General features: G+C 42.6%; 1 protein-coding gene across 1 annotated transcript in view; it reads right to left on the bottom strand.

The window, feature by feature from the left end:
* The window catches only part of SH3RF3 (SH3 domain containing ring finger 3), a 251417-nt gene that overhangs the window by 14017 nt on the left and 214166 nt on the right, over nucleotides 1–23234 (bottom strand). The gene's annotated exons all lie outside the window — the stretch shown is intronic.

Consider the following 23234-nt stretch of genomic DNA (forward strand, 5'->3'; position numbering starts at 1 on the left):
AACAGAGAGAGTACCCAAAAGTAACAAATCGGCCCCTATGGCTAAAAACCTCAGCTGGGAAGCAAAAGGACTGAGGAGAGATTTCAGATCCCAGCCCATTGCAAGAGAAGCGCTCAATCATTACTGCCTCAATTACTACCTGATGCAGATTTACTGTAGGGAAAACGGAGGCATAAGACAGAGGTTTAATAGCGCTTTCCAGCGCGTGCTCTCCTTCACATCCCGCATCACAGAGCTGCAGCTATTCGCGTCTCTTCCCCTCATGTGTTAAGGAAAGGCTATCACCTTGATGTTTGAAGACAGACCACAAAATTCACGCTTCACAATTGCAGTGGCAGCGCATGGGAGGTTTCAAAGTTCTCCAAGTGTTTCTGATACAGAGGAATGAAAACAAGATAACAGCACCCTTTTGATTAATGTGAAAAAAATACCCAAAACGTTCAGCTTGCACTGCCGAATAAACACATCTGACCTTGTAGGTTTTATAGCAGTGTGAGAAATCCTGCTGCACGTTTACCTCAAGCACACACAAATACTAAATATTACGTCCTTCAGCTAGAAAGTGTTTTGGGTAGAGGGATTGTGTGCAGAAACTGGCCATCCTCCAGTATACGCTCCACACCGCTAGGCTAGAGCTGCAACCAGCAATGCTGTGCAGTAAATTTTCCATTTTTTTAATGACATCAGAAGTTTTGCGAAAGGTCTGTTAGATTTCTTCCTCTTCTGTCAGAAGCACAACCCATTACCCAAGACTATCTTCAGAGACTGAGGGCTGTCAAGTTTAGCTATATCTGATAATTTGTTCTATAATAGGATCCCAGGGGATAAAAATGAACCCAGCAACTGTAATACTTATGGAACAGAAACTCTTTCTCTATCTTCAAGCAGGAACACTCTTTAGAAATACAAGCCAGTAATTTATTTATTCTCTGTAGACAAAATGTCCCATGCAAGGTTTAAAATGATGCCTTTTATGTGCTGACTACTGAAGTAATTTCTCAAAGCAGCTTTAAAGAATAGGAGGACTACGATAAAATAAATACAAGCTCTTAGAAGATACTTGGATTTACTACAATAAATGTACTTGGAATATCTGATATCTCTGCTCCCAAAATTCTTATTTGCACTCTTTAGCTGTCACGGATTTGTAAGAAAACAGAAATACCTTAGATGTTAAGCCATGGAAGAGTTAAAATGAAGCATAGTTGTTAACACAGAGAGAAGTCCACCGATTTTTGAAGAGTAGAGTCTGAACTACACTTCCAGATCCCAGTCTCCTGCATACCACCGGCTCCAACCATACGCTCTGTTTAAAAGGGCATTTTTCACTTACAGGGTGAAAAGATCCATCCTGCCAAGATGTTCATCCAGGCAGAATCTACGAAGCTCAGGGAGGCCGGCCATATGGCACCATCAGGTCAAAAATACTAAATAAATTCCCCTGGCAACAATAGAAAGGCAGACCAAAGACCCCTGATAAACATCTTCTTTCCAGGATGAGAAGGGACTTTTGTGGGATCTGTGGTAGGTGTGCATGCTGGAATTCACCTGAAGCACCAGAAAAATACTTTAGTGTTTCTTTCACTCTCTAATTAAGAAATATCACTGCTGTCATCATTATATCAAATTTTAAAGCTCTTCATGAAATTGCAAAACTCTCCTTTCCCTAGCACTGAAACAATAGCTCTAATGATCCCAGCATACTGTGTCAATATGCGTTTGAAGGTGTCTAAAGGTCAGTGACAGAATACAATAGTCATTGTGGGGCTCTGGAGAAACGGCTATTGTGCAGCAGTGAGCACTTCGAGCCTCTTTAATTGGCAGCTTTGCACATGCAAAGTAACTATGTGAACTAAAGCCCTGTATAATGAACAATTAATATTCCTATGTGGTAGCAGCTTTTCTAATTTTTGCTTCTAATTTAAATACCTTGGCAAATTTTCATTAGAAAAACCTTGTGTGACTTAGACCATTTAAGGCATAGAAGCAAAAATCTTTGGAAAGGAGGAGATGCATATATTCACACCCATCTGCACGTTAAAAAGCAGATGAGTCTGCCAGTCATTCAATTTAGTTTACAAGAACGGCTTCCACTCTACGCGGTTAGCCCTGGCGTAAATTTCAACACTCAAGCTACTGTCCCTCAGATAACAGAGAGCTGTAATGAACTTGCTGATGTACCCTTTGTTCTACTTTAACAAAAGGAAAAATGAAGAATTGATTTTTAGCCCGTCTTAGTCCACTGAGAATTTTACTAAACTTCTGAGGCTGAGATCTATGTTCTCTACAGAAAGAAGCTGACTTACTTCAGCTGCCAAGTCTCGTCCTGTTAGTCAAAACCTGAGGAGTCCCATCCTTCCCACCGTGGCCTTGGGCAAGATATTTAGAGGTGAACTGATACTAACCACTTGGGGTGTCTGGAGATTAGACATGACATCCAGCTCTTTCTCCCTTTGACTCTGGCAAATGCACCCAGCCTTCTGGTATCACGTTGCCAGATCCTCTGCCGATGGTGCTCAGAGCACTTCAAGCAAAACAAGGGCTGTCAGGAGCTGATAATTTACTGTGATGTTTCTCAGGAGAAACAGATTGGGTTTGAACCTCCTGTGATCAGCAGTTCAACCTAAACCCTTTCATGCCTCCTCCCCCCGTCTGTAAAATGGGAATAAGTTAAAACGTCCTTGTGCCGTGGGAATTCGTTAATGACCGCAGTGTTACAAAGCTGTACATTTCCTTGAAAGCAACCGGTCCTTTTCCACGGCTTTAATATTAAAAGGAAGAAAAGATTTGGAATGGGATGTTAGTATGCGTTCCCAGCAGTGATTTATCGCAAATGTCCAAGTATTATGAATTCATTTAATATTTAGTGTAATAGCAGTCATCCTTCATAAGAAATTAATTTAATATTTATATGGCTGTCCAAGACAGTCCTTTCTTCATCAGTTTCACTGTAAATCAACAAAGCATTAATGGGCATAAATGCTGTAGAGAAATCCACACTGATTGGTTACAGACTCTGCGGATTTTGAAGAGAGACAAGAAGTTTAGAGAAATCTGATGACTTTCAGGAATTAAGCTTTTGAATGAAAAAAAAGATGGTTTACTTTCTCCATTCACAGATGGCTGTTTTATTGTTTTCTAGGAAATCTGTAATCTACTGAAACAGCTGTGTAATTATTGAGTTTTCTTTGTCTAGTAGCTATATTTCCAATTGATTGCAAACCGTGTTTGATGTTCCTACCTCCTGAACCTGCCGAGGTCAAACCCTCACATCTGTGCGGATGGACGGATTCACAGTATGGACAGCACTTCTCCCATCTCCTGGTTACTGCCCACAGGTTTAACTGAATTTAAACCATCACCTTTGTGTTGCTCAGGTTTTATTCTAGGAGGTTCAGAGTCAAAACTTCCAAACCATCAATTTCACAAGGATCAAGATCTTGTTCAAAAAAAAAAAAGCAAAAGCGTGAAACTAGCTCTTTCAAATAAATCCCAGACTGTTTCTAGTTAAGAAAAAAAGGACTGTGAACACAGACTGTATAGGCAGGTCAGAATTTCTTACTTCTCTAGTGAAGCCTACGCTTGAGCCTCCATTCCTACGGTGTTGCATGAAGGAATCTCATTGGGAAACAGTCTCTGGCAGCGCAAGGAAGGCATTGGCAGCATTTCTGTGACCCTAAAGCATACACCTGGGGCAGCCGGCACTTGGACAGGTGCAAGTTCCCCTCGATAAGTTGCTGTGGGAACGTTTGGAAAAGTGAATACAGCCTGAGCTTAAGAACTCATGAAGGACTAGATCAAAATTAAAGCCTCAGATATGTAAATGTTGAAATATTTTGCTTCACAGTAATTGGGGATGATTTTTCCCCTCATTAATAACCCTACTTGAAGATAATAACTAGCTCTTCTTTCAGCTTCAGAGATGAGATGAGCACAGAATGCAGCTACTTCGTTGATGACTGAGTGATAACAGAGTTCCTTGTCTGCAAAGTAATAATCATGCCATAATCCAAATACCAATTATACGTACTGGCTATATTAATACAGATCTTCCTTTTTTTTTTTTTTTTTTTACCCACCCTAATAAACAGAAACTTCTGGCTTAGTTTTCTTCATCTGCAGCTCCTAATACTTAATTTCCTACCTATCCAGGCTCATTAAATAAATGAGGAAATTTTACTGAGGCTGATATAAAAACTGGCTCCAGCCACTGAAATTAGGTAATTTCTCATGCAACCCCAGCTACATCAATAGTTAAGAGAGCCAGAGGGAGAAAAAAGGTTTCATTTACAAATGAAGGAAAGAGAAACAAAACTGTTTAAACGCTGCCCTGAGCCCTACAGAACAAATGAGTAACTCATCTATCAGTCAGTACACCCAAACCACCACTTTTCTTTCTTGTTTAACTTGGTCAATACTTGTTTCAGTAAATTTAAGCTAGTGTCTGGAGAACAGTGCATTTTTATTCTGATTCCAACTTGGCTACTGGTGATTGATGCCCGCATTGAAAAAGCAGGTGGTATTTTGGATTATGTCTTTTAGGAAAAGCGCTGTTTGGGTTTTTAAAATCTGTAAAATTATTTGACTTGAGATTTTGATAATTATTTAAAAAGAACAACCCCCACCCCGCATCGTCTCAAAGGAAAGCTTCATGTCTGGGATGTCTTAGGATATGGATTTATCATTTGCAGTTTGCCACTATTTCTCATGAGGCATAGATGACATACTGAACAAGACAACAGTAATTACTTACTACACAATTACTTCTGATTTTAGGGAGACTAGTTTTGTATCGTGTATTGTATGGAAATACTTGCCAAAGATTTAGTTTTTCATGGAGACAACTGCTTCTGGACAGAAGGCTATTATTGTAACCTCAGTATACAAGTTACATGCCAGGAGCAAAAAGGATTTTAGGATCATAGTATCATTAGCTTTAAATCCCAGCGATAGTAACATGCATACATGCATGCACAAACATGTTAGACTTATGGTCACTAATTTGAAGATACCCAGTATTAAAGCCAGGAGAAAATAAGTAAAATCTCTTGCAGCTAGACCTGATTGGGAATTTCAAATGTTCTGAAAACAAAACTGAGAAGAAGAAATTAGTGTTCGGGTCCCAGTACAGCAAAGCACATAGGCACTTCATCACGTGCTTTTGTTGAACTGAGGCGGATGCAAGGCTCTAGAGACTCCTGAAAGAGATAAAGAGGGAATCTAAAAATATATTTGAATATTCAATTTAGACAGAATATTAGATCTTTCAAACACTGGAGCAAAGTTAAAGGCTAGCTCAAAGAGAAAAAAAACCTGAAGTGGAAGCAGAGAGTCTCAGGTATTGGTGAGCTTCTTGGAGGCTGCTGAATTCATATCAGGCAGAAGGTAAAAGAAACACTAACAGGATTAACGATGAAATGAGGGACAGATGATCTGCTACACTGATACTATCTTTTTTCTGTGTTCGATGGAGGGAGAAGCTGATGGATGGATAGTTTTGTATTTCATTGCTGTTCCTGGTCTGGTATGCAGGGAATAGGTGATGGTTATGAAAAGGATGGAAAGTTGTTAAGATACGCAACTTACTGCATGCCCCAAATGACAGTTTTCAGTGATATTTTTTAGCTGAAACAAAGCACTGGGGAACTGAAAACTACTGCTGTGATGAAGTAACTTGAAATTGTGTACTGATAAAGTGAAATGCAAGGACAACACCAAAGAATGTGATGAAACCATGGGTCTTATGAAGCCCATGGCAACATTTCCAGTTATTTCCAAGCAGCCACTATCTCTAAAACTAAGCTCAGATGGATGTGGTTTAGTTCTGATTTTAGTCTATCTCTTCTTTTGAAGTGTGAGCAACCTCTCTGGGGACACTCCCACAAAAGAAGGGAGTACGCATGATATCCTTGAACATAATGACATTCAGCTTCCTTCTTCACTCAGCGATCAACCAGGATTTTGATTGTCCTACAACAAATAAGGGAATGCAAAAAGCATTGAGATCTCCCCTTCTCTGATCCACTCTCCTACTCCCGGGCATAGCCTATACAGAAAGACGTAAAGCATACATACTGCCCCTGGGAAATGTTGTCTGCCATCTCATTTCGGGAGAAAACTCAATCAAACAGTTTCATGCAAGTGCTTCACATGTGGGATGCCCAAGCATGAACAAGGTTCCTGCTCAGTTGTATAAGAAATCCTCATGCTCTATTTCTGGAAGGAAACCTTGGCACCCTGCAGAGCTAGGCACATGCTGTGAATCCCAAGTGGAAGCAGATAGCTTCCTCAGAGTGAAAAAACAAGATCGAAGCCACCCTTCCCGTACTAGTATCTCCTGCCGGCTTAAATACCTGTTCTGCTTGTCAGATTTTGTGAATCCCGTTTTCTAGGCACTTAATTCTACCCCCATATTAAATGGGAATTATGAATTCAAGTAGAAATCAAGAGCCTTAAAGACAATACACCTCCATACTCAGCAAAAAATTTGAATCATAGAATAGAATCATACAATAGATTGGGTTGGAATGGACTTTTAAAGGTCATCTAGTCCAACCCCCTTGCAATGGTGTTCCATCCTTCTGACCATTTTTGTGGTCCTCCTCTGGACCTGCTCCAACAGGTAGATGTGTTTCCTGAGCTGAGGACTCCAGACCTGGATGCAGTACTCCAGGTGGGGTCTCACCAGAGCGGAGTAGAGGGGCAGAATCACCTCTCTCGACCTGCTGGACATGCTTCTTTTGATGCAGCCCAGGATATGGTTGTGTGAGCACACAATATTAGCTCCTGTCCAGCTTTTCATGTACCAGTACCCCCAAGTCCTTCTCCACAGGGCTGCTCTCAATCCCTTCATCCCCCAGCCTGTATTGATACCAGGGGTTGCCCCAACCCAGCCAAAGAACCCAAATCCCAAGGACTTGGCCTTGTTGAACTTCATGAAGTTCACACAGGCCCACTTCTCAAGCTTGTCCAGGTCCCTCTGGATGGCATCCCATCCCTCACGCATGTCAACAGCACTACTCAGCTTGGTGTCCTCTGCAAACTTGCTGAGGGTGCACTCGATCCCAGTCATTGATGAAGATATTGAACAGTACTGGTCCCAATGTGGACCTCTGAGGGACACCAGTTTTCACTGATCTCCATCTGGACATTGAGCCATTGACCACCACCCTCTGGATGCCACCATCCAACCAATTCCTCATCCACCAAACAGTCCACCCATGAAATCCATATCTCTCCAACTTAGCGAGAAGGATGTTGTAGGGACCATGTCAAAGGCCTTGCAGAAGTCCAGATAGACAACATCTGTAGCTCTTCGCTTATCCACTGATGCAGTCACTCCACCATACAAGGCCACTAGGCTGGTCAGGCAGGACTTGCCCTTGGCGAAACCATGCTTGGCTATCTGGAATCACCTCCCTGTCCTCCATGTGCCTTAGCATAGCTTCTAGGAGGATCTGTTCCATGATCTTCCCAGGCACAGAGGTGAGGCTGACAGGGCGGTAGTTCCCAGGGTCCTCCTTTCTACCCTTTTTAAAACTGGGTGCAATGTTTCCCTTTTTCCAGTCACCAGGGACTTCACCTGACTGCCATGACTTTTCAAATATCACAGAGAGTGGCTTGGCAACTACCTCAGCCAGTTCCCTCAGGACTCTGAGATGAATCTCATCAGGTGCCATAGACTTCTGTATGCTCATGTTCCTCAGGTGGTCACGAACCTGATCTTCTCTTACAGTGGAATGGAGTGATGTTAATGCCTTGTGAAACTGGACAAAAAGTGAATGCAGTGTGCGCTCTGGGACTACAAATCCCAAGAATTCCCATGCTACTACTCACTCTAGACTGCCTACTTTCACACAGAAAGGGAATCACTCTGAAAACCTGATGCTCAGCAGTGTCAAAAAGGCAAAAAGGAAGATTGGGAATTGCTAAGAATAATCTAGAGAAAGAGGTAAAAAAATATCTGCAGAAAACAGCCCTGCGGGAAGCCCTGCCATGCCTACCTTCCTGAACGCTGTGTCTTGTTCTGGACACCACAGCTGGAATAGGATATTGCAGAAGTATGTACAGCATAGAGAAGGGCAGCATGGACCATGAGAAGTGTGTTAACAACTCCTGTACATTGGAGATGCCCACTTGGAAAGCAGACAACTGACAGGAAATATGATAGTGGCTTACAAAATCCCTGCCTGCACAGAGAAGGTAACTTGGGAACAGATCGGTTATTTCCCACAATACAGGAATTAGGGTGAACCTAATGAGATTATCAGACAAATGGTTGAAAGTAAAAAATAGGAAGTGCTTTTTCACACAACACATAATTAAATGGAGCCTTAATGCGCACGGTATTGTGGAAGCCAAAAGTATGAACAGGTTCAAAGGGGATTAAACAAACTAATGGAGAACAGATCTAGCAAGGGCTATTAAAATAGTGGTATGTATCCAACCTCTGCTTCAGGAAGTCCCAACAGGTAAATGAAACAGTGCTTACAGCATACACAGGGTGACTCCACCTCACTACGTAGAGATCATAAAAACAGTGAGAATGATTACTATGATAAAAAAATTAGCTATTTGGGCAAAAGTATAGGAAACAGGACAAAGCCTGGAATGAGCTCTCCCCTGTGCCCTCCTAGCTTTGGGAAATCAGCTGTTCGGAGACTTCCTCAGCTGCAGGGGTCTGAGAGAGGGCAAAAGGCAGCCGGCAGGATGCAGTGTCAGCCAAGGAAGAGACACAAAAGGTTGGGAACTGCAACCCCAGAGCACTTTCACAGCCCTGCAACTGCTATTTGGATTCCTCAGCTCCAACTCTGCAGTGCAAAACATCGGAGATCAAGGGCTGCAGTGCTCACTCTGCACCAAGAGCCACAAAGTACTGGGGATGGGTCTGACAAGGCCCTACTGCTTCCTGGAGCCCAGATTGCTTCCTAATCTGGCATTGCACTGCCTTTGTACGTCCTAAGGGCTTCCTTGGAGCCACCATGGGGGTCTTCTACATAATGCACCGCATCTCAAAGAGATACCCTAAACTGAAATGCAGCAAATGTTAAACTTTTGTTTTAATATAAATCAAGCATGACTAGATGATTTAGGCAACTGTAGTAGACTAACTGTACTTTTCAGAGGATTTAAGCAAAACAGCTGGACAGAGTATGAGCATCCTTCTGAAACTTTAGGTTCATTTAGTCAAACTAGAGGAGAATCTATCACAGCTTCACTGACAGCAGAGGATTCTGAAATGAGAAAAAGATGTATAAATACATTAACTGCTAGACAAACTGCTTAGAATTAGTGTTTTTAAATAAGATGATTTTGTCTGACTGGTTAGCTTGCTGCTCTTTGTCTCTCATAACGAAGTGAAAAAGATTTATTGGTCCTGGGGAGCACCGGGAGCAACACTCACATTTTGCAGAAAGCCAGAGCAAGCTCACTCATTGAACACCTGAATGAAAGAGAATCAATGACAGAAGTCAGGATGTGCTTTGACATACTCTAATCTTACACGTAGTTAGCTCTGGCTCTCCCCATTCACTAGGGATGAATTTAATTTCAGAAGCAAACAGTTAAAATTGCTTGGTCTTGCTTTGTAATCTTATTAAATGACAGGCAACTGAGACTTGTATTTTTATGGAAAGCAGAAACATGTGGGTAAAATGTTTGGAATAGTGGAGGTCATCTTGTCCCTTGTCGCTGATGTATCTATTCCCACTTGGTTGATATTGTTCCAGCAGCTGTGCCACCTCAGGCTGTAATTTCAGCACTTCCAACAAACTAAACAGTATTGGGCTGGCCTGCACTCAGAGGGAAGATTGCTTGTGGAAAATTCAGGCATCACAGGAGGTATATTCTTCTCTTAAAATCAATTCCCCATGGAAGAGAAAAAGGGCAGCCTGTGGACAATGAAAAATTGCCAGGATTTGCGTGTACTAGGCGCAGAAGCTCCTCTTGCTCAGGCCACATATTTCTGAAAATTAGCTGGGCTTCGCACTGCCGCTGGGGCAGCCTGGACTGGGTGAGGGGAGGGAATGAGAGGGGCCCTGCCAGTTCTCAGATAGTCTGACGTTGTAGAAGCAGGTCCTTGATGCCATCAAAGTCACGAGTGTGAAAATTTCCCTCTCTCTGAAGGCTGCTCTTCAGTTTTGGCAGCTCCCTCAGCATCAATTCTGAGCATTCAAAAAATTATTCCTGATGTATTTCATGCATTAAAAACATCAGGTCTTGCCCCTGCTCCCTCCTGCCCTCATGACAGCGTGTCTCAAACAGGGCAAGTGATACTTTATTAGCATCAAGAAGAGAAATACCAATGTGCTCAAGCTGGCGGATTATTTCTGGGGAAGCTCAGCCTCCCGGTGTCTGTGGGAGTGCAGGGAGTCCCATGTGCTCTGTACCCATGAGCATTGCAGGCCTCACTGCACCCGGCAGCACCGCACAGGGACAGAGCTGTTGCCCGGTCCACTGAGGCGCGATCAATTATTACGGTGCATAAGCTTCGCAGGCAAAGCAGCTGAGGTTTCTGCAACCTCCCCTGTCAGCTGCGCTACAGGCATTTTTAGTCCTACTACTTTTCCAAGCAATGCCCTGTGAATTACTCCTGGGACACGCAGAGGTGGCTGAAGTCCTTTTCTCTTATAGGGAACAATTGGTCATGTATGCTCTTTAAAACATGAGGAAACAATCCCAGAATCATTTTAAAGGATTGCAGAGTAAGTGGCTGTCAGTGTCAGTGGAATGCCCAGGCATGTAAATGACAATTTCTTTGACAAAGTGACCAAGGCACTGTAGCTTTCCAAATGTCAGAATAATTGGCTTGTAATTACTAGTAAGCTTTGCAATAGAAAAAGGCTTGCGAGAAGCTGCTCAAGCCCTGGCAGCATTTGTAATAAGAGCATCCTCTCTTCAGCAAAAATTGTATTTCACCTTTTCTCCTAGTTTCATCTTTTTGTTACTTAAAAAATAAAAACAGAGCGATCAAAGACCATTTTCTACAAAAAGCTTCCAGTACCCTTATACTGAAGTCAGGTCTTCAGGAGTATAAAATTGCCGTTTCTTAAATTAAAGAGCTGAGTAAGAAGCATCATCAATGAAAAACAGAGCTAAACAAAAGGAACAACTAAGGTATAAGCAGAGAAGGGGAGTCAATAGCACTGTGGCTTTTTTTCATTTTGCACTAAGCCTGATTTTACATTGCAATCCTATCCCTCCATTCTATTGTCCCTTCCTTTGTCTATTTTATCCTCCTCTTCCCTGACACATGACCTGCAGGTATGACCGTATAATTAAATGCAATTGAGTTGCACTGATTTAACTAATTACAACCTGTCACATGTGCCATCTAAGCCAATGTTCTCCATTTCCTCATCCTACCCCAACTGTGAGACAAAACGCATTAGCTCAAATCATAGAATCATAGAATGTGTTGGGTTGGAAGGGACCTTTAAAGGTCATCTAGTCCAACCCCCCTGCAGTAAGCAGGGACATCTTTAACTAGATCAGGTTGCTCAGAGACTCATCAAGACTGGCTTTGAGTGTCTCCAGGGATGGGTCCTCCACCACCTCTCCGGGCAACCTGTGCCAATGTCTCACCACCCTCATTGTAAAGAACTTCTTCCCAATGTCTAATCTAAACCTACCCTGCTGTAGTTTGCCAGGCTTGTGCTGATTTGGGTAACCCAAGATGTCCAAGGACATGCTTTATGCCAAAGCTGGTAGTACAATAATTCCAGTGGTGCAGCCAGTGAGCCGCATCTCACATGGGTTACACACATAATCACATCTGTAACTTCAACAGCTTTCTGGACATGAATTTGTTGCTTGTCTGGAGCGTGCTATGCAATGAGGAAGTGACATCTGGTTGGTGTTTTCATGTGTGACTACTGCAGAAATAATTAGTAATGACAACACATATACAGTATATTCCTATTTACTCTGCTTAGTAGTTGACTGATGCATGAGGCCAGTGTGACCTGAAATAAACGGTGGATCCTGCCAACTAACCGCAAGAAATGTTCAATTTTAACACACAAACTAAAAATGCCTCTGTGAAGATGTTGGTCACATACACCTCACATCTGAAAATGATGGAAATTATATAAAGATAAAATCACTACTGCATTAGAGTAGATATGACAGCTTTGTCATAATAGTCTATCTCTGAGCCTGCCTACCATAGATGAAGACGAAAAACCCCCTACACAAGTCAGATAACAGTGCAAGAAAAATTCCCCTTGACCATAGCGGCTGATCAACTGATGGTCTGTACAGAAAGACTGACAGCCTTTCTTATATTCATTTTAGCAAAACAGTATGGGTAAACATTGACTTAGAATTGTCTCATCTTCAATTTGATCATGGTTGATTGGAATGTCTCTGTCTATGAAGATAACAGAATTAGTAGTCCATTAGTTAAGCAATCATGACTTCCAGCTTCTGTACTATGATGATTTTGCTGTATCTGACAATCTTGTCACAGTAGAGCAGGCAATATGATGAATATCTTGCACAAGTTTGTTCTTTCAGCTTCTTCCTGTAGGACAGCAATGTGTGTGTTTGAGCAATGTGGGTGTTCCAATCTTGCACTCTCCCTCTTTTTTAACTCAGCAGCATACATGCAAGAACTTAAACTGCAGACAGACAACCAAATGCTACCAGTTGCTTTGCAATGTGTTCCAGTTAATGACTTTCTAACAAACTGGGAGAACATTTCAAGCAGGTACCAACAGGGCTTGTCTTAATCTCCGTGCTAGTCAATCTTTTTATTAATTACTTGGTAGGTGAGCTAGAAAGTGCACTTCTAAAACCAGCAACAGGCACTGAGCTGACTAAGTCTGCAAGCAGTTGGAAGGTGTACGGGTTTTAGCTGGGATAGAGTTAATTTTCCTTGCAGTTGCTGATATAGTGCTATGTTTTGGATTTGTGACGAAAAGAGTGTTAATGACACATCCCTGTTTCAGTTGTTACTGAGCCGTGCTTGCACAGCGTCAAGGCATTTTCTGTTTCTCATGCTGCCCTGCCAGCAAGCAGGTTGGAGGTGCACAAGAAGTTGGGAGGGGACACAGCTGGGACAGCTGACCCCAGCTGACCACAGGGATAGCCCACACCATACGACATTGCGCTCAGCAATAAAATGTGGAGGAAGAAGGAGGAAGGGGGGGGACACTTGGAGTGATGGTGCTTGTCTTCCATAGTAACCATTACGTGTGATGAAGCCCTGCATTCTTGGAGATGGCTGAACACCTGCCGGCCAATGGGAAGCACTGAATGAATTTCTTGTATTTGCCTTGCTTGCATGTGCAGCCTTTGCTTTACTTATTAAAGTGTCTTTATCTCAATCCATGAGTTTTTTCACTTTTACCCTTCTGATTCTCTCTCCCTTCCCACTGTGGCAGGGTTTGAGTGAGTGACTGTGTGGGGCTGAGCTGCCTGGGGGGGTTAAACCAAAACAGAATGATGAACAGGGTAAGAATTCAGAACAATTTTCCTAACAGGGAGAAATGATCCCAAAGTATCATGGTGAAATCTGCAAAGACAAGTACAACATGCTACTGCTAGGAAGAAGAAATTAAATTCACAGATACAAAATAAGGAGTGACTGGCCAGCCAGCAGCTCTGCAGAAAGGGACATGGGAGATACAGTGGATCACAAACATCTTATATATGTAGGCCATGGAAAGTGTTTATTCCATCCTAATTGTCACTAACAAGATCTCAGCAAAACTCCACTCTGGGGCACTACTCTCTAAGACCCCTGCAAGCTGAAGACTGCCCAGAGGAGAGCTGAAAGTAAAATCAGAGGCCTCCAAAGCATTACTTATGAAGAAAGGCTAGGAACCGGGCTCAGTGAGGCTGAAGGAAGAGAATTCTTGAGGACTTAACACGTTATTAGTTCTCTAATACATAGAAGGCTATCAGAAGAAAGTTGGTCAGCTGTTCATCTGGAGCAGGACATGAAGAAGCCAAGATTCATTTGTAGCCACAGAAGATTTAGGAGGGATAATAGGGAACTTTCTGGCCCTAGGGATATGAAAGGACAGGAATAGATTGCTCAGGGAAGTTGCGGAATGATCTTAATTGAATGATTTTAAGAAAAGTTAGACAGAGATCTGTGGTGGGTAGTAAGCACGCATCTGACTTTCTCATGGCTGGTAAAGGGAAAGCCATCCCAGGCCTGTGGGGGCATCATCCTTCCTACCTTCTCTGTGCCACGTTCCCTGCTGGCCAGCTGTATCTCTTGGCCAGATTGCTTCTAAGCCTGACGACCAAGAGTATCTGTCTTCGACAAAAACCCTGTCCAGAAAAATTTTAAAAGTTGGGAAATCAGTTCTCTCTCTTATGTCCTGATCAAAGCCTAGCTGATGCATTTCCCTTGCCACAGCAAGCACCATCGTGTTGATAGGATCTGCCTGTTCAATCTCCCCCCACTTCTGTCTCAAAACTTAAGATATGAAGAATAACATAATGTTGTACAGAAGGGAATAGAGATCTCTGAAGTCATCAAAAAAAGCCAGCTAGTTCCATTTTAAAATATACCAGTTCTGAACTGATCATGAATTGATACTAAAAACTACAGTACAGGAAATCCACTTCACCGCAAAATAAGTTGGCCATGGACTCACATTAAATTACTTCTTCTCTCCCTCGGGCATCTGGTGATGAAGCCCGATGCCAGTCTGCTGCTAGCGTGCTGAATAGAGTGAGCTGTGAGTGAAGGTTAATATTTTATCTTCTGTAGTCTTAACTTACAGAAACATATCAGTGAATATGAACCAAAGAAAATACATGCAAAAAAGCAAAGCAACAGTTTGAGTTCTGCCTTTATAATGAACTGGTTTTTAAAAGGTTGACTGCTTGACACCCTGTGTTAATTGATTACAGGCAGCCTGCAGATGTAGTGTCTGAAAAGCAACTTTTGCATGGTGTACTTTCAGAATTCCTGAGACTGATGTTTTCTCCAGAGGGCATAAGAAGAACATTTTTTTTTCAGTCCTCCAGAGACCAGCACTGACTCCATGTCTTGACTTGGTCTGAAGGGAATTACTAGATGCTTGAGACATTCAGTCAAAAAAATAACAACCCAGACTGACTTTAAAGTGGCTTTACCATTTGGCAAAAGAAAAGCTGAGGGCTTGTGAATCTTTCTGCTGCTACTGCAAAATGAAAAATAAACAAAAATGTACAAAATAAGATAAATATCCCTTTGCTATAACTTGGTTATGCCCTCGAGTTACATGATAAAAACAGAAACATGCCACAGATATCTGTTGTCTGTTATAACGTGCTGTTCCTACAGTACTGATGTTTGTCAGAAGCTGCAATTTCATTTAGTTTATGTAATTTTTCTAACAGATCTTACTGAAATATTTCTGCATTGACACAAGATATTTTAGACCATCTATTATGCATAACTATAGAGAAAAGCAAGGACAAAATGCCAGTACCTGCGTGACCAAAAAAAGAAACACGGGCACTGAAAAGTTGAGTATAGCAGATTTTCACAGGATAGTTCGAGCTTTGCCTCCATAAAACAACTGCATTGGCACTTGAGATACCCTCTTGGTGGTTTTAAGACTTACTGGCTTGTGAATTCATAGTTGGAAAACTACTGAGGAAAGTAAATGAGTCCTCAACATGTGGGAGGCCATGATGCCACCAACTCCGACACATTGCAAGTTCCTAGAATCATAGAATGGTTTGGGTTGGAAGGAACCTTAAAGATGATCTAGTTCCAGCCCCCTGCCATGGGCAGGGACACTTCCTGCTAGACCAGGCTGCTCAAAGCAGTTTGAGGCTGCTCAGCAGCCTCAAAGATGTTACGAGGGAATGAGGGATCAAACCACGTTCCTCAGGAACAGGGCAGGGACAGGGCAGAAGCTATGATGGGATGCTCAGCTGCAGAGTTGTGCGGTCTAGGGTTGGGACTGGCCCCTGTGATCCCTCAACAGCCGGCATGTGTCAATGTCTCCCATTGACACCACAAGAGTGCTTACATTTCACCCGACTAATCCAGGAAGATGCTTGCCATCCCCTCCCACAGGCTGGCCCCATCCAGCCATCTGGTCCTGTGTGATTCCTTCTGCAGGCAGGGGAATGCCATGGGAACGCCACTGCTGGGATGCTCACACGCAGACATGCACACGCACTCGCGCGCACACACGCCTCCAGCCTTCTGCTTCCAGCACTCCCTTGCATGCCTTTTCTTTGTCAGTTCTACTTTCTTCCCCAAGCAGCAGTAAGGATTTAGGAAAAGCCCGTGGGTCCTCTGTGTTATGAAATTAGGTCTCTACAGGTGCCAGCAGAATGCTGTGCCTTGGCATCCAAACAGCTTTGCCTCCAGTTAGTAGATAAACTGAATTTCCTCTCGAAGCTAAAGCACTCTTCGTCCTCGCCTCCCCTGGATCTGCTTCCCCTGGATCTGCTTCCCCTTATGGCCACAGAATGCAGCACCGAACCACTTGAAATGGCGTTAGAGAAATCCACCACGGACACTTGAGAAATCCTGTGACAGCACTATGAGGCAGATAAGCAGAGGCAGGGGGGAGAGGAGAAAGAAGAGGAATAGCTTTTGGAGACTTCTTGGCAGCAAAGTCAACGCTTGAAATATCTGTGGGGAGTTTGAAAGCATTTCCTAACATCAAAAATGCGAAGAAGAAAAAGAAATTTTGATCAATGGCTTATTGCCCTTGATCTAAGCAAAAGAATCCTAGCCAGTCAGAAATAACAGAAATCTGTTTTATTGTAAAGCTGAAGTTTTCTATGTTTTGACAGCTGGGGCTCATGCTTTTGGCTGGGTTATTTGCCAGCCTTAAAATATTCATCAGCAAGTTGCCAGGTTTTTGTCCTTTCAAATTGAACACAAACGATGAAGGAGAAGGTGCTGGAGAGATTTTAAGCACGAGTTCTCTGCCCTAAAACAGAACTTTGTGGCCTGAATTCACATGACCAGAAAAAGAGGTTTCCACTCCCTGGCCAAGTTTCTGGTGAATCACTTGCTGGTCACAGAGCCAAGATTTTCTTTCTGGAGCATGGGAAGCAGTGGCTCATTTGTGATGAAGACAGCCCCCTCGCCTTTGTTGAGAGGAAATGGATTAACAGTATGTATTCTGTGCATAGGTCTTGAGAGAACGGAACAAAAATATTCCAGATTAGAGAATCCTTAGCAAAACCAAACTGGAATACATGTTAAACTGAAAAGTCAAATCTAACTCTGAAAATGGTCAGTGAAATATTGGTGTTGGTGGCTCCAGGATCAACTCAGATGTCTTACAGAGTATCCAAATTAGAATCACAGAACTTATTCTTTATCTTTTTGATGCAAACCTTTACATTACTATTCCAATGTTCCTTCCTCTTAAAGCTTTCTTAATTTTTATGCACTTATTCTAAGAATTCAAACCAGGCTCTTCTGCTCTTGGGCAGTTTGTTCATTCTTATGTCTTGTGCTGTTTCCATTTAGTCACTTAGTTGTTATCATTCCATTTCATACCTGCGCAACTTAGGGGGCCTTCTTAGGTGAACCGGTTACGAAATGAAAAATATTAAATCATTTCATATCTGCTGGGAAGACTGAATTCCTCTTCCAAAAATTCAGGGTCAGTGATATTGACTTTGTATCTGAAAAATCTACTTTCATCAACTCTGTCCTTAGCTTCCTTTACTCATCCCAGGGCGACCACTATTTTTGTCATGCCATTTTGTATCTACAAAGTCCTTGCAAGTGCTCAACACTTCACTTTTGAGACTGATCGTTCATTTTCTGGATAAGGAATTACATTTCTTTAGCGGATATGAAGCGATAACAAATCCTCTTGACTCAGGGACAAGTTAATATGAGAAGAAGTTGCAATGCAGAGCCTAACACTGAGGAAGTGAAAACTGCAGGTGCACTACCATGTAGGATCAGGTCCTTCAGGCTGTTTCAGTCCTACCAACCGACAGCTTAAACAGACAGCTGTAATGTGAACTAAGGCCAAAGAGCATCTCAGAGTTTCCAAAGCCAAATTTTCAAAGGGCCTTTGATCTAGTCTCCAACCCTGTGTAAAGACAGTGTGGGCGACTAAGTGTGCAGGCAGCAGGTCTGCACTGAGGGACGTTGCCTGGTGGGACCGGGCACTGGGCTGCAAATTAGGGGAAGGCAGAGGAAGGCACTGGCAGAAAGGGGGAGCGGTGGAGAGGGAAGTCTCTCTGGTCGTGTCTACACTGGCATATGAAACAAGGCCAGGATTTAGCATCAAACCCTGGTCCGCATCCATTAATCATTGTGGGTTGGGCTTATATCAACTAGCACTCTCCCAGGCCAACTTATGGGCATGGTTTGGGCCATACCATGTACCAGGACTGTTGTCAATGAGCAGTCTGGATGCAGTCACCCAATTTTGGATGAAGAAGAAAGCTTGGAAGTGTGGATGCAAATCATGCAAGGACACTTGCAGGGCCAGAAAACAGGCCTTGGCTTGTTCTATTTTGTAATGTAGTCCTTAGACCAGGATCATGCCAAACATACTGTATCATTTGAGGAATGCAGCTATTTTGAGCAGAAGGACTGATATTTAAGAAAGTGAGTGACACTGGTGAGAACAGACAGATGTTTACTGATTCAGTCTTCACATGCAAAACAGTTGGTGCACGTTCAAAATAATTTTCTGAAGATGTGTCTCTTGTGATCTTAACATCAGTAAACAGTGGCCCAGTGTATTTTCCCATTTGTTGTGACTTGCTCCTCCAGATCCTGTATATATTCCAGGGACACAGTCACTAAATTTAAAGCTGCAAACAGATTTGTTCTCTCAGCACACTTGTAAGAAACATTTAATTTTACATTGCCAATTTTCAAATATTTCTATATACTCTGGCTAGGTAAAACAGTAAGGAATTGGTGTAACTCAGTGATGAATTAATGGCTTGCTTGCTAGTGCAAGCTCTTATTTTCCTCTTTAGCAGATATTGGGCCGAACATTTTGGAAGAGTTTAATCAAAATGCTCATCAAAAGCCAAATGAGTGGATTTTAAAGAAAGTTTAATTACAGTGGTCAAACCACCCAGCATGATTTGCTTGATTTGATTAACGTAATGAGGAGCACATTTAATGAGAAATGCATTAATTCATTCAAACAAGTGGTTTTATCAGAGGTATTAAGCATCAGCCCAGATTATGTACAGCAGAAACTATTATAGCAAAAATTGACCGAGGTCAAAGCAGTAGTCATGCCATAATTACAAGCTCTCAGCTGTAATCTACTGGTTGAACTTGGGCAGTGCTCATCATGACTGAAAAGCAGGGTCCCCATTTAAAAAAGCCCCCAAATCACAGGGTTTTGCTTCCATTCCACAGCTAGGATCTCCGTCCCTTTCTTTCAGATGTTCAGAAGATTCAGGAACTGGGACTGAACTCTCTGAGTTGCAGATGGTTACACATGCAGATATTATTAGCAAATGATGGAGCGAGAGCTCAAAGGACACCTGATACCACCCCCACACCCTTAAAGGAAGAAGAGTGTTCCCCATTTGCTCTCTGTTCTACCTCCGTCCTGTCCTTCCGATGTCTTTGGGACGCTCCTGTTCCTAACCTGGAATAGAGTGACTTTGGGGGAGAATTATTATTTTCCTTCTGGGAAACAAAACCTCCTTTTCGAAAAAGAAGAAAAATTTGCCTCAAGCAGGAAATATTTGAGAAAAAGAGGAAAGAGTTTCCTTTACACCTTGGTCTCTTAAACTGCCTGATAAATTTCAGCCCCTATATTCCAACTGTCCTCTTTCAGGACGCCTCCCCCCGGGCTTTAGACAGCACCCTTCACCTCCACCCTCCCCACTGGCATCCCTTCTCCAGTGCGCCTTGCTATATCTCCCAGCAGCTGCTAATGCTCCTATGCTGCCCTGACCACTGTTACCTCTTTGACTTCTGCTCTGCTCTCTTGCCTTTATTCAGTCCTCAACTTGTTATTCCTGTAGTGTCTGCACTGCCTCTGTGTGAGCCGCCTTTCCTGCTGCTTTGTACTGCATCCGTATAGCACTGAAACAGCTTTGATTTTCAAGCGCTCTACTTCTAAGCCTGCTTGGCTGCCAGAGCACTTTTCGAGCACTGTTGCACAGTGGACTTAAGCACTATCTATTGCTTAGTCTTTCATCATCTACCACTGGCAGCTGGCACCCGAGAGCAGCTTTGAAACTGCTCCCTAAGTGGACAGGAGGCTGGTCAAGGAGCTGAGAAGCGGAGCACAAGCCCAGTTGCAGATAGGATCCTCTGGAGTTAGGTGCAGACTGACAAGTGAAGACTGACATGGAGGTCGTATTTTACCTCCTGATAAGGTCAGCAGGAGTATGACAGTAAGACGCTATTATTAGGATGCCTAAATGAATGTAGGTGCCAAGGTTCACCTGCAGATTTGGAAGTCCTGATCAAGACCTTCAGGAAATAAGCTGAAGTAGAGGACTAGAGAGGTCAAAAAACAGACCTACGGATTTATTTGCTATATTAATAGAAGATGAGCAAGAAAACCACTCCTGTTGAGCTGAAAACCATGATCCTTGGAATTATTTCTGCCACTTGTCTTGAAACCACAAGGAAACAAGAGTAAACACTGGAATCAGAGTCCCTTTATTTTAGAGAAACCTTGGGATGTGCCTGTATCTGACTGCTGCACACCAACAGTAACCCGTGATATTGGCATATAAACATTTGCACAGGGGAAAGCATTAACAGTGACTACCTCACCAGTACAGTCAGGAAGCCTGTTCCCAAGGTAAAGACAATTCCATCGTGGAACAAGCAACCCAAATAGCATATACAGACTCACTACAGCAGCCACCCCTTGATGTTACCTTTGGTGTCCCTGAATGAAATCCAGGTGGGAAACCATAAAACATAAATTGGTAGAAGATCATACCTTAAAATACTTTTTCTCACTATCTCCCAGCATGGCCTTCAAGCAGCCAACCAACCTTGCTAAATTTATCATCTGAAGAAAATTTCCCAAGCACGAATAAATCTGACTATATCAGAACAATAAATGCAAAAATTGCAATTTATCTCCATAGCCCTCACAGAAACATCTTCTACAACAGAACTGTGAAAACCGGTAAATCCTCAGCACGTCCATCCCAGAATGCAAACTGCTTCTTCATACGTACCGTATGCCCCCTGTACTGTAATGAACCCACACTGACAATCAGAATGAGAAAGAAAAATGTGGTTAATAACAAGAGAATGTTTCCCGAAACAGCCATTCTCCCTTTTACCATTCAGCCCTCATCCTCAAGGGAATTCTAGAAAAGAAACTGGAAAGATGAAGCTGGGATTGAAATTAATAATTTGATGGGACATCAAAAATTGTTGATTCCAGCAACAATGCTTATTTTATGGCACATCACAATTTACCTCAGATACGACTTGCTAATCTCGGTTTCTCAGGAGATAATTACCTGTGCATTTCTTCCGTTCTGTGTTCAGTAGAGCTGAAGACCTTATTACCGCTCCTCTTACTAACATCCCCTCTGTTCCTTTCATCTCGAAGTACCTGACTGATTAATATAATGAAACTGAACTCAGATAAATTGCTTCCAATCTTTGCTTATCTGGCAGTTTGTTAGTTAGCTTCTGTTTTTTGCCCCTCAGACTTGTCTGTTTTTTCCTATCAGATGTACTGATAACAGATATTGCCTCTCCCCGCAGATATTCCTTCTGAGTGTTATGAATGTTCCCTGTTTACCAAAAAACCTGCCCAACCAGCCTCCACTTTGGAAATATCAAGCGTGGTTCCAGATATGGCTCCAGTTCTGACTCACAGATTCCTTTTTGAATAGTTATGTGTCTTTAGTCTGGCATTATCTAAGCTCTCAACTGTTTCAAAGAAATATTTGGCTTTATGCAAAGAACAGGAACACAAGTTAACCGGCCAAATATCAGTCACTGCTTCTAAAAGGAAAGAAAGCATCATTAACTCAGATCTTTCTAAAATTAAGGTGAAATATGACATTCAGGAATATATTGTTCAACACAGGGCAGTTATACACTACCCAATCCAGTCAGAGATGAAAATTTTGTCACTTCTCTCTGATACTTCCCAGGTACTGAAATGGTCTTTGGCAACGCTCATTGCAATGATGTGGTATATTATTTGCTTCTCCCCCTCATCCATGGAGCTCAAGAAACCTGTAACTTTACTTCCCTGCATCCAAATTCAGTAACTTAAAGCTGTAAGAGCTTGGGAAAGGTTAACCAGTATCTTAGGAAGGGACCCGATATAATTTTGCCTAGGAAATTTCAGTGTGCAGTTCCACATAAATTAAAATATATGGACCTAAAGAATAGCATGATATGTTTTAGGAAGTATTAAATATGCCAGTACACACAGCTCTGAGGTAACACGCACATGTACCACCTTCTGCCGAATACCATATAATTCCTTGGACTTGCAGAAGTAGCACATATTGTTCCGCTCGCACAGCATGCAGTCCTCGATGCACACTTGGAAGTTATCCTTTGCAAACAAGTATTGAAATTTCATATCCCGAACAGAAGTTCTACACCCTTCTCTCACCAAAAGGCACTCAGAGAAAATTCAAGACAGGATTAAGTTTTAAAACTTGTATTCTTCATCTTGTGAAAGTACGGGTTATCTGGGACCCTGACTACACGTAAGATCTGCAACCTCAGCATTACCATGTACAAAGCAAATGTTTACCCCATATGTGCCACTCAACACAGAAAAGGATTTTTTTTTTGCGGTCCAAAAGAAAAGTAAACCGCCACATCTCTTCCTCCTACTCAGACACAAAGTAGGAGCTTGCTTCCAGCAGGCAGTTTCTGTCAGTGGGCTCTGCTAGGCAGTATGGAGATAGCTCTCAGCATTGATAAATAGGAAGTGCTAACATGATGTAAACATTTGGTGAAAGCAAAATATTCACCAACAACCTAAAAGGCTGGGCGCTTAAAGCAACTCTCCATGCTTCATCTGTAGCACAGCAAGGTGTACAAGGGACAGGCACTCAGATATCAGTCCCACTGCTGGCTCCTACATGATTGAACCTTCAGTGCATGGTACTTACGTCCCAATGAGCCGTATTTAATTCCCTTCTCCCCTTTTGGCTGTGCCACTGCAATGAAAGTTTCTGCAGGAAATAGATGTTTCTGGAGCAGTAAACCATCTCCTGTCATTCATAATCCAGTGTTTTACTGTGTCTGTGGCACCTGCCCCAGGGCTGGTACCACCATCACCTTCTTCCACGAAATGAGGCAGATGGCT

This window comes from Chroicocephalus ridibundus, chromosome 1, assembly GCF_963924245.1.
Source record: "Chroicocephalus ridibundus chromosome 1, bChrRid1.1, whole genome shotgun sequence".
Lineage (NCBI taxonomy): Eukaryota > Metazoa > Chordata > Aves > Charadriiformes > Laridae > Chroicocephalus > Chroicocephalus ridibundus.